Below are 12,993 nucleotides of genomic sequence, written 5' to 3' on the forward strand. Positions count from 1 at the left end.
ATATTGAACCATGTAATGTATTTGGAAGACTCAAGTCACATGAGGTTGTGAGGTGGACAAGAGTAAGTTTGTGAGAGCCATGGAATATCATTTTAGGGAGAAGAAATGAAAATTTAAGCCTTTTTTGGTGGGAAATAATTGAAGGTGTCTGAGAGGGGAGTTGCCTGTGAAGATGACACTGGAAGTAGAATGAATTTTTGAGGTTCTGAACTGGATAAAAAGTGGAGATGGAAATGACAGATGTTATAAAGGTAGTAGTTGTGGAATTTTGTGGTGATATAATGGTGAGGGAGACAAGGAAATACAAGTAGTATTTCACTGAATAGCAAAATTCTATAGTATTTCTATGGTATGGTGGAATTTGTATTTAAAAATGCACATGAATGGGAGAAAAGATCTGTCATCTAATCTCTAATTCTAAAACCAGTGTTAAATGTATATAAATACTTCTCTTCTAATTTATTTATTTATTTATTTATTTATTTATTTATTTATTTATTTATTTATTTATTTTTACATTCCAGAGTTTATTTCCCTCCTGGTTCACCCTCTGATTGTTCCATGTCCCATACCTCCTCCCTATGTCTCCACAAAGATGTCCCTACCCCATCCACTTCACTAGACTTCTAAACTCCCTGGGGCTTTTGAGGGTTAGGTGCATCTTCTCTGACTGAACACAGACCTGGCAGTCCTCTGCTGTATATGTGTTAGGGGCCTCATATCAGCTGGTGTATGCTGCCTGCTTGGTGATCCAGTGTCTGAGAGATCTTGGTGATTCAGGTCTTCTAAAATTTTTAATCTGTTCTTTGAGAATTTTGTACATATTTGGAACATATCCACTAATTCCCAACTTTTCCTTGATTCACCCTTTCCCTACCCTACTCTCCCGAATTTGTGTTCTTTTTTTTTTTTTTAATTTCAAGACCAAGTTGAGCTCCCAAATATTCTTTCACTGGAGGGTGGTTGATTTAGCAGAGGCTGCCACTAGCACTTCTCAAACCGTGAGTCTGTAATGACCTTTACACCAGGGTTGCCTAATGCTGAGCTCACTGGAAAACACAGATATTTACATTGCAATTTATAGCAGTAGCAAAATTACAGTTATGAAGAAGCAATGAAATTAATTTTGTGATTGGGATCGCTACAACATGAGAAACTGTATTAAAGGGCCATAGCATTAGGAAGGTTGAAAACCTTTATACTCTTAAGAAAACTGTTTGCCTCTGTTTCAGCAGCTAAGAAATACCAGCAACTCCATGGCTTCAGTGTGACTGTGAGCTCTGCTTGCATCTCCATGCTATGATTTGGTGTGGCTTGGACTTACACAGGTTTTTGTACATGCTCTCCCAAGTGCTGTGCATTCATGTATGCAGCTTAACTGTTGTGACCTCCCCCAAATAATATTTTCTTGTGGTTGCCTACTGTCTCTAGTCCTTAAATACTTTCTTCCCTATCTTCCTCAATGGTACCTGAACTTTGTTTGGGTGGGTGTTTCTTTCAGGGCTGGGTGTTCTGCAGTCTCTTATTTTCTCTGCACCTTGGCCATTGTTGGGTCACGGTGTTAATTACCATTTACTGTAAATATAGGCTTCTTTGATAAGGGCTGAGAGATTTACTGATCTATGGGTATAACAGAAGTCCATAGGAGTCAGTTTAATACTATGTTCTTTTACCAGCATAGTGGTGGGTTCTCTCTTAAGCCTATGAACCTGTCTAGTCTTGGGTTCTTAGCCCAATAGTGGTGCCTTGGGCTTTTAGCCCAAGACTTTCATCTTGCGGAGTCAGGCTTGAATCTATAAGTTTAAAGTATAAAAGCATTTACCAAGTATATTTAGCTTTCTCTACTGTAGGATGTGTAGAATTGTAATGGTTGCAGTTAGATCAGATTAGTTAAGAAGCTAAAGTGAAACAGAGGAAGTAGAGCCCCAAGTAACAGAAAAACTGTGTTTTAATGATGGACTGTATTTTTAAGTTCTGTGTTCTTTTTTTAAAAAATTGGGTATTTTATATATTTACATTTCAAATGTTATCCCCTTTCCTGGTTTTCCCTCCCATTCCTCCTGCTTTTACGAGGGTGCTATCCCACATACCCACCCACTCCCACCTTACCGCCCTGGCACTCCCTACACTAGGCCACCGAGCCTTCACAGGATCAAGGGCCTCTCCTCCCACTGATGCCCAACAAGGCCATCCTCTGCTACATATGCAGCTGGAGCCATGGGTCCCTCCATATGTACTCTTTGGTTGGTGGTTTAGTCCCTGGGAGCTCTGGGGGGTCTGGTTAGTTGATATTGTTCTTTCTATGGAGTTGCAAACCCCTTCAGCTTCTTCAGTCCTCTCCCTGACTCCTCCATTGGGGTTTCTGTAGCTTAGCCCATGCTTAGCCCAACGGGTGGCTATGAGTGTCTGCCTCTATATTTGTCAGACTCTGGCAGAGCCTCTCAGGAGACAGCTATATCAGGCTCTTGTCAGCAAGTACTTCTTGATATCCTCAATAGTGTCTGAGTTTGGTGTCTGTATATGGAATGGTTTCCCAGGTGGGGCAGTCTCTGGATGGCCTTTCTTTCAGTCTCTGCTCCACACTTTGTCCCCGTATTTCCTTTGGACAGGAACAATTCTGAGTTAAAAATTTGGCAATGAGTGGGTGGCCTCATCCCCCAACTTGAGGCCTTGCCTAATCTCCCCCCCCCCTTTGATGGACATTTCAGCTAATCTCATCCACACTGGGTCTTGGGAGCCTCTTACTTTCGTGGCATGATATACAAAGTGTCAGGAAATTGAACAGAGGTGTGTAGCAGTGGAGGATGGGGAACCGGGGATAGCCACCAGAAAGTCCCAAGTTATGTGTTCTTTAAGAACAGTATTTTATGTCCTTTTATGCCTACTAGATTTGGTTCTGTAAATCTGACTAATCTCCATCCTATCTCAGGGTTAATTTTACTTGTCTCCTTGTGAGTGGATAAAGATTTCTCTTAAGAAATCGAGGCTGAGGAGAGATACCTCAGAGCTTTCCATGCAAATCTGAGGAGTTGAATTTGACTCCTAGAGCCATAGAAAAGATCTCGACATGGCATGCTCTTGTACTCCTAGCAGGATGTGAAGAAAGATCAATCCTTTCAGCTCTATGATCAGTAACCCTAGGTTAGTCAGTATATTCCAGGCCAGTGAGAGACCCTGTCGCAACAAGAAAGGTGGATATCTCCTGAGCAAAATTACCATAAATTGATCCAAGGATGGACAAAAGAAGTAGAAGAAGGAATATCTCCTCATTGTGTCCTACTTGAAGGCTGGCATTTCCTATTCTCCAGCTTTCTGGCCCTTTTTCTTCTCTCCCAGCCCCATCACACAGTTATCCAGTATTTTTAAACAGCTTAGAATTTTCCACAGAGTGCCCTATTAGGGTAGGGAGGAAATACAAGCTGTCCATCCACACCTAAAGTTTATATGGTCAGGAATTCCTCCCATACTTCTGACATTCAGAGTTTCTCTTGCTGTTCTGCCCTTGGGGTGATAGGTCTCAGTGAGGAAGTAGCAGTTTGGGAGGGAAGCAATGTGATTTAATGCATTCAGAATTGCAAGTAAATGAAGGCTAGTTCCTGAACCTTCCCAGAAATGACTGAAAGAGGGTTCTTTGTTAGATCGTGCGAATTTCCATTTGGTGGACTTTCTGACTGTGGGACAAAGTGAAGTGAAAACATGAACAACAATGGAGCAACATGGGAGGAGGTATTTTTGGTGCAGGGTATCACTTCACAACGCAGTTCTGCCTGGGAGTGGGCCCCAAGTCAACTCCCTTAAGCTGTTCCTGCTTTTCACAGTTTCTTCCTTTTTTTCTCACATCTTGAACTTAGGAACCTATAGATTTTTCAAAACAGCCAGATTAAAAAAATACAATAGAAGGGAGGAGGCCTCCCATGGGACAGCAAGGAACTAGGTTAACTGATTTAATGTTTTGTCTATATTTTTTTCTAAAGCATGGTCTTTGGGAAGGGTATTTGAAAATTATAGACTGCTACAAAGTTCTAGAAATTGCGTGTCTCTGCATAGCTGGATTAGGTGTCTAAGACAAAGTTGAGTGTCACAGAAGGTCATTCTAGAGGTGGAGTTGTTATGAGGTTTATTTTTTTCTAGAATGACAGCTAACTTCTCTAAAATAACCATGCAACCTTTCACATGAGCAGTGACAGATTTCCCCCTTGTACTGGCTCCATCACCAGTCATAATCTGACTACCGAGAGGAAAAGCAGTGGTCAGGTGAGTTGAGATGGATGAATGGTGTCTTTTTCTAGAGAAAACACCACATAGCAACACATTAAGGCCATCGTTTTGCTTTCATTTCTGGCAGAAGTGTACAGTCAGAGATCCTTATGCTGTAGTGGCAGAAGTGTTTCTGATCATGCTTCACCTGTAAAAACAGAACAGCTCTCCAACTTCTGCACAGAATAGATGGCCTGCTGTTTTGGGGCTGGTGAGATGGATATAGTCTAAGAGAGAAGATCATGCCATGGCCTATTGGTCAACAATTTCATAATTTGTTTAGGAATACTCTATTTAGGATTCATTCATAAGGGCAGTGTTTAGTACCATTTTAGCCCCTATAGCTTCAAGTCTTGTTTCTTTGTTTGAAAATAGCAGTCACCTAATGTAGTAGTTGGAAGACTGGACTGGGTTTCAAAAGAACTTAGTTTTTGTTGTTGTTTTTAAATCCTAGATTTATTTACAGCAGTAAAATTGGTGGTACTTGTAATAATATTTTTATTATTAAATAATTTTATACTATTTCAGAATGTACAATGTTTTATCCACATGCCTTTGGATAAGTTACCTCCCTTCTTTGGGTTTCAACTTTTTCTAAATGAAGACGAATTTAATTACTTTAAGTTAGTTTTGTGCAGTATCTAAGATTCAGTTAAGTGAGTCTAACAGTGTCATGTCAGGCAATGGGTAGGAGTAAAGATGTGTGAACATGACCCAGGACCGGCATGTTTATATAATGTAGTTATTTTATAGCATGAATTTATTAAAAATGGTAAAAAGGCATTTTAATGTAAGATACCCTCAACTTTAAGTTATTCCAGGCACAAACTATCTAGAATGGCTATGCACAGTAATATAACAGTGATGTTGATGGCTTGGATAAAGACATTGGATATCTTAGGGTAGGCAACCTATACAGAGTTGCTCAATTCAAAATGTATCCTTTTATTTATTTATTTATTTATTTATTTATTTATTTATTTTTGTTTTGGTTTGTTTCTAGATAAAGACCAGCTCTGAGTGAGAGCCTGGCATTTACTCATTCCTTCACAGTCACTATACTTTTTCGAACTGCTATGATGTGACATTATTGTACATGCAAAAGGAGAGAGAAATGAATAGGTAACAAGTACCACCACAACAAATTCTGAACTTATTCCTATTTTTCTTTCTATCAGATCAACAAATTGAGGGTTTTTTACTAGATTATTTTTAATTATGTTGAGAAGTTGCTAATCTAACCATAGGTAATTAGCCTACTTACTTTGCTTAAATGTACTAGACAGCCTTCTATACAGTTTGTCAGTAAATATCCGCGAAGGAAAAATCAAGGCAAGATGTAGTCTCAAATCACATTTACTATAGTCATTGTTACTATGAACTGCATGTTTCCATACATTTAACATGCTTTTCTAAACATTGAATTTTCCATTCATATGGAAAAAAACCTGATTCAACACTGAAGACTGAATGATAGTCTGTTTTTGAATGCCGTTCTTCACTTCCTATCATGTCGTATCAATCCTGGCTACTCATCTCGACCATAGATTCCTATTGCATAGAAACACCTGAGGATTCTCTACTAACTGCCATTTGTGAGAAAATATGTCGTTTCATTGGAACTAAGAAGTTCTCTGTGGTTTGGTGCTGGCTGGAACTCCCTGTAGTTGGCTGTCCACCTACTTTTCGGAAGGCTTCAATATCTTAATTGGCATTTGCCCAAGTCTTGTTTAAGTGTCACTGTGTTTATATAGCATGCGAATGGATATTGAATGTTGCTTTTGATAACCCTGAGGGTGAATAAAGGCCTCTGAAAATATGGAAGAATGAACTGAATCATGGGAACAGAGTGGGATATTCTGTGTTTTACCCATAGTTTCCCAGCAGGCATCAAAGAAATGACAGTAGGTTCGTGGAAATTCCCTTTTGAATATTAGGTAGAGTAAACTGGATATTGTTATGAATCATGGAGACAGATTAACTGGCAAATAGCTGGGAGTTATTTGAACCAGGATGGTTCTTGTAGGTAAGAAGAGGGATTTGGTAGGCACTAAGAAGGTAATATCTAAGGTATGTAGATAGATTTCATATAGCATATGAAAGAGGTGGAGGAGTTAAAGTTTCCGGCTGGACCAATTGAGTAACTTGTTGTTGCAGTATGGGGTAAGTATTAAAAAATAAAACACCCAAACCATGATATTGCTGACACATTTATTTTATGTCAGTCAACCAGATTCGGCAGACTCTCTGGCCCAGAGATCTCAAAACAACTCCACCTGACTCTATTAGTTCCCAATTTCCATTTCACGCTACCACCGGCTACTTGATGGCCCCAGCAGCAGTCTCTCCTCCTCCATGGTTAGCCCCATCAGTGACCATCCATCTAGTTCCCCAGGTGGGTCGGTGCTATGCCAGTCCCATCCAGAGACCACCTATCTTGTGGCTCTTTTGCTGTGGACCCTGTTCATATTCCCAGCAACCCAGGAAAATCAAAACTCTAGAGCTTGTAATTTTTCAATCAGATTTATATCAGTAAATTCTCATGCCACAAAATGTCCACGCAGTAAACTCAGAGCCAATTGATATTGATATAAACTGTTCACCTAGATAAGACAAATTATCCCATAATAATGTAACCCTTGTAAGATATTCATAGCTACCTATGGCTATTTAAAGCTACATGGTAATGTGGGTCATCCTTCTCCTCCTCCATCTTCTCTTCTTCTCTTATGTCTTTTGCCTTTCAAAAACTCTGGCCCCCTGCCTTTCTTTTTCAGTGTCAAATCACAGGCCTTACCTTATTTTGTGCCTGCCCTCACTTGAATATAGAAACTTGAATCAATCCACATTTCACCCTTTCTGTCTAAATAAAAAAAAAAACTTCTCTCAGATATAAGCTGAGCACAACTATTACCATTCTGTAATTTATAAAGTATAAGATATGCCTATCCAGTCCATCATTTTTGTCAAACAGAACACTCTGTTATCTATCCTAACTTAAGAAAGGCTTAAAATCTATATGTTATGTCTTGGTTGGCTTGTATACTATCTGAAAACTATCCAATCAAATGTGTTTTCTCAATATTAAATAGCCTGAGTGGGCTAGGAGACTATAATCAGTCTTCAAGTCCATCAGAAATCTGAGAACGACCAATGTTGTGGTGCAGCAGAGCCAGTTAGGCGAGCTCGCTTATAGGGACGTTTGTGTTTTTATGGGAGTTTACTGACGGCATTTGAAGGGGAAAACTTTAGGTAGAAAAAGGTCAATGAAAAAGTTCTTTTCCTCATTTTGTGACTGATTTTGACGAAAGAGAGGATTCAAGCATCATTCGTATCACAAGCAGTGAGACCTGTAAGGTCAGAACTGTGCAATGAAACCTCTGACTCAAGTCATTGTTCTTCAGATTGCACTTTAGGAGCACTGCAGACCCTACCTAAATACCTCAGGATCTGCTATGAACATCAGGGAGAAGGAAATGAATGAGAATCTGCACTGGCTGGTGAGCTTCAGCCAGGCTATATGTTGATCATATGCATTTGGTTTGCATGTGTTCTTTTACTTTTAAAATCAGTTTTCTGCTAACATCAAAGTTTGAAAATTACTGGATGGGGCATGGTTATCATTCATTTCAACAGTAGTTTCTACAGTTGTCTGTGTCAGCAATTGAGATATATTTTAATGTGGCTGACTATGAGAACAGTTCTTCCTAGTTTCACCCTAGAGAAGGTTTCATAAGGCGTGTACATGAAGAATCACGTGATACAAGGGAAAGGATAACTGATACGAGACAAATCCAGGTCCCTTGCTCTGGGAGTCTGAGGGAAGGAAGAAAGCAACAGGAGGGGAATAGAAGAGAGAAATCTCATTTTACATCTTGCTTGTGTAGGATGTGTGAAAATAGAGCTCCAGAAGGTGTTGTATGGATGATGAACATAGACCCGTGCCATCAATAATCACAGAATATTCACATGCAGGGACAGAGCTGAAGGGCAGATGGGACCTTTTGACAGAGGGAATGGCCTAAATGAAGAAATGGTGAGGAAGTTTAGAATATAGTGTGTATTTCTGTTTGTGCACAACATGGGAGGATGCAGCAGGAGGAAAGATGTGGGTGCAGATTGTAAGGGCACCCAATTAAAAAGCTGAACAGAGTGAGTGAAGTGGGACACTGAACAGTTTTGAGCAGAAGAGTGACATTGACCAGAGAGAGTACATTCATCGTAAGAGATTAAACTGAACAAGGAGTGATTGTGTGCTGTATAAAGTGGACCTTGTATACACAAACCTTAATCTCACTCTGCCATTGCATGTTAGTGTGGTTGAGTGAAAATCTTTCCCTGGAAGAAACATTTGCAATGTATTCCCGCACTCACCCAAGCATATCACATTGATTTCCATAAAATCGTTGCCGTAGAAATGCATATTTGTTGTGTTATTTTTTTGTCAAGGGTTGAGTGGAAGGAGATGACCCAGGTGGAAAAATCTGATTTAGGAAACAAGGGAGAATAGCAAGAATCAGCTAGCAATCAGGAAACTTAGGAAAAAACAAGTAGACCACCTTTTAAACAGTGAGCTTTTGAAATGTCCTCCAAAGTATTCCTCCAGGGATTGCCCACAATGGCAAAGATCCAAGGAGGGTAATTAACACACCTGCATTTCACTTAGAAAACGTGCCAAGTGTTCCTTACTGCCCGAGCCATATGGTTCTAATTGAGTCTTCTTGGACTGACTTGCGATTCTCTTTGACATATGCAATGAATTACTATACAGAGAAACATTATAAAGAGTGTCCTTTCATATGAATTCCCGGCAGTTGGATGGTGTTTTTTTTTTTCCTGGGCATGCAAAACCAGTGCTCCACTTATGCCAAAAAATGAGTGGGCGAGCATCTGCTTATTTTTTAAGATGGGGGCACCAATAATGTCCTTTACTTTTCTTATGTACACCTGCTTTTCTGTGACTGGAGACTGATTCTGAGCCTCTGGGCATCCAGTGCTGGTTGCTTTCCTTTGATATTTGACTATGTTTTTCTCTGGGAAAACCGAAGCCATCTGCTGTAAGTGTCTTCATTGGCTGCCCTTTGGATGGAAATTGGCTTTGAAAATAACCCTAGAATTCTCTCTTTCCCTTCTACATGACTTCTTTTCTTCAAGAATAATATACTGTACATTTTAATCTTGTCTGTTATTTAATTCTACTGCTCACCTAGATGCAGCTTTCTTGGACTGTAGTTACCATATGTGCTTAGTTATACTACATTCTAATCTTTTTATGCTTTTCTTACTTCTCCGATCCATTAGGTTTTGCAGCTTAATTGAGGTATGTTTAATATACAAATAAACTGCATATAGTTAATAATTATGGTTTGATAAATTTGAGTATTAATAACACTTTTCTATCAAGGCAATAAACATAATCACCACTTCCAAGATTTTGTTTCCCTTGGCCTGTTTGTTTTCTTTATTGCCAGAAGACTCATTGCTTCCATTTCCTCACTGCCTATGCAGTAATCTTAGCTAATGTTTACTGAATGCCTTATACAACTTAACTCTTTGAATCCTTATAATAATCTCATACAGTAAGTACTGTTTATTGATACCTGTTTTTAGAATGAAGAAATAGCCATGAAGGTCAGAACCTTGTCCAAGGTCACAATGTAGTCAACAGTAGAGGCTGGATTCAAATGTAGGAACTGTTCTCAATGTTGGGGCCACTTAAGATCATGCTGCCCTGTCTCCCAAGAAAACTTTCGAGATCAGTTACCTTCCACTGAAATCCATCTAGGAAAATTTAGATTTTCATTTCTTCCTAAAACTCTGGAAATCCATTTCTAACTATGTTTCCATGACCTTTTCTCAAAATTTTATTTTACTTTTTATTATTACTCTTTTTTAAACTTTTGTGTAGATTCCTCTTTTTATTTCTTTCTATTTGGTTTGAATTTTTTTCTCCTTATATTTGCATGCAAATACACTTTCACAGTTCCAGTACCATGTGGAGCATCCCCAAATATCTGTCCCTTTCCCTTTATAAAGGCAGCAAGAATCACTGCTAGAAACACTATAGTATGTGTCATTGCAACTGCCACTGTGAAGTCCAAAGACCCTGCTACACTTGTAGATCCGCATTTTGAAAATGGGACTAATTACTCTCTCCATGGCATTTTGGCAATGGCATTTCTTTTCAATAAAACTCAAAGTCAGAAATGATTCTCTAATTTACTGGTCCTCTAGCTCCCTAGATATTTGTTCAGGCAGTAAACACTTGGTAAATATTTAGTGAATATCTTACTATGTTCCAGGTTTTGTGCTAAGCATTGAGGTTGCAACCATTACCATGATTTTATACATCCATAAAGCTTAAAGTTTCTTCAACATCACTTGGTTTGACTCTTTACTGACAGTACTTTTCAAGTTACAACGATTTCAAGAGAAACTGCATTGCCTGCTGCCAAAAATTATGTTAACTAGCACTGTGATTTACATAGGCCATTCATCTTTTATAATTAGTCATTTAATAAATATTAATTGAACATTTGCTGTGTCCCTCATGGTGAATTAGGTGATAAATCTCTGAACAAAATTGACAAAACCATTATCCTCCAGGGTACTTGTACTGGGGTTATGCACATTTCCTCTCTTCTGCCATTCAATTTCTAGTTTTTCCATTATAACAACATGTGAGAGCAAGCCATAGAGAACAGTGAAAACATTGGGTGACTAATTAGTGTTAGACTAAATGGGACACAGATGGTTTCAGATAAGAAATAACTGTGAAATAAATTATATTTCTTTTATTATTTGAACCTGTCTTAGTTAATTGGGAGTGAAGGTACATTAGAGAGTCTTACATAATTTATATTCATCAATTTCTAGCATCAGGGCAAATAGACTTTTAAAAAATCCCCGCTAGGGATGCCATTATTGTTTGATGACATTTGGGAGAAAGAGCCATATGCAATGATGCTTACAGCTTTGGTCACTTCTAGAGAAAGTTATGGCATTGGTGACATTCTATTTTTAATGGCCTTTTCTTCTCCTCTTCTTCTTATAAAGTAATCCTAAACTTGAAGTTAACCCAGAACTTTTGTCCTCTAAGTGTTATGAAATTCCCTATACATAAGTTACAGAACAATGAGATATAAATTCCTCAGGTTGCTTGAGGCAGTCTGCTCACCCCAAAATCCTCACAGGTCTCTGTAATACCTTTTCTCCTCCAGGGCACAGTAAGACATAATATATACTTCAACATCACTCTCTGTCCTCTTCACATAAAGGGACATTGTACTGAAATGCAATATCGTTGATGTATTAAAGTATAAACTATCTAGAGACATTAGCCTTTTCCTGATGCTGCCACTAACTAGATGTATAATTTGGACAAACTATTTCCTTTTGTGGCCTTTATTCCTCAACTATAAAATCAGGGGGTTGAACAAGATAATCCGTCCTACTCCTTTCCAATTTAGCATTCCAGGATTCTAGTGAAAATGGATCAGCAATAGAATCTGGCTTGGCATAGTTGTGTATCATTTATCCATGGCGACAAAATGTACACAAATTATAGGGATAATCTGTTGCATTCTTTAGAGATTAGAAGTTTCTTCACTACTTTTGAAGGAGATCTGGCTCTTGTGGGTCAGAATTTAAAGTATGGAGTTAATGAGTACAAGGTCAAAAGGGCTATTTACCACACGAGTCAATTTGTTTCCTGGCTCTAGTCTATATATTAACAGCCACCCCTGTCTGCCCTCCGGTCATTCCACCAATATAAGTTTCAAGGCAAGTCTCAGCATGATTGTCTGTGCACTTAACTGCTCATTCTCAAAAGCAGGAGAAGAGCTTAACTGACTTTTAGGAAACAGAATTTTTGAGAAGATGAAGGTAGCATAATCATAATCAGTAGAGGTCACCATGACTTGTAGAGGTGACTCTCTGGCTAATGTCAACCATCAAGCACATTACAAGAACAGCCAGCAAAAGACCAGCCAGAGAAATTATCCAAACGCCTCTGCTTTGTCAGTTGGAGGTAGTACCTCTGACAACCATGAGCCTAATTATGGCCTGGAGAAGTGAAGATGAGGGAACTGTTTGTAGTGAAAGCCATCTGGGTTTTGTTTCTAGTTTTGAACACAAAACATAATGTTCCCAGGCATTTTGGATGGGTCTGCCAGATGCTTGAGACTCCTTTTTATATTTTTATGTAAAATAGTTGAACGGGAATGAGGAAAGAAACCTTCATTGTCTATATTGCAAGAATATATTTGGATGCCTAACAGGGGAAGTCTAGCACACTGTGTGTACAACTTCATCATCAGTGACAATGTGATACAAACTAGTGATTTTCAGGTCTGGCCAGTGTGGCTAGCTGAGGTCATCGAAGATCCTCATTGTGAAGAGGGTTTATTTTTGACACTTGAAAAATAAGTAATGGCTTGACTGAGCTACTCTTCACACCTAAAGTGGATTCATTAGTAAGGATGTTCCAAGAAGCTAGGTTTCTTAGCAGAGACTTCTCCAAAGCAAGGCAAATAAAGAGAGAAGCAGCAAAGAATGAAGTCATCAGAACAACAGTGTACACCTCTAGAGACAGTATGGCCAAGGAGAGAAATGCCATAGAGAGAAGGACCATGAAATATGGAAAGTTGGGGAAATGAATCTCCAGCCCAAGTAGTGTGGATTAGAATTCAAACGTAAATGAACTTGAATTGTGTACCTGCGCTTTACTACCTACTA

At 38.9% G+C, this 12,993-nt stretch overlaps 1 protein-coding gene across 41 annotated transcripts in view; it reads left to right on the forward strand.

Annotated features, from left to right (window-relative positions):
• P2ry10 (P2Y receptor family member 10) overlaps positions 1–12,993 on the forward strand; it is a 96,120-nt gene that overhangs the window by 6,343 nt on the left and 76,784 nt on the right. For 5 of the 41 annotated variants that reach the window (XM_087599878.1, XM_087599908.1, XM_087599896.1 and 2 more), the window contains exon 1: positions 4,186–4,254. The exons of 19 other annotated variants lie outside the window; for them this stretch is intronic. The gene's annotated coding sequence lies outside the window, so the exon portion shown is untranslated. Of the gene's footprint in view, positions 1–3,896; positions 4,255–5,260; positions 5,380–12,993 lie in introns of those variants that run through there. 17 more of the 41 variants (XM_087599877.1, XM_087599907.1, XM_087599890.1 and 14 more) reach the window with 9 other exon arrangements.

The sequence above is a fragment of the Rattus norvegicus genome, chromosome X (assembly GCF_021556685.1).
Source record: "Rattus norvegicus strain SHRSP/BbbUtx chromosome X, alternate assembly SHRSP_T2T, whole genome shotgun sequence".
NCBI classification, from domain to species: domain Eukaryota; kingdom Metazoa; phylum Chordata; class Mammalia; order Rodentia; family Muridae; genus Rattus; species Rattus norvegicus.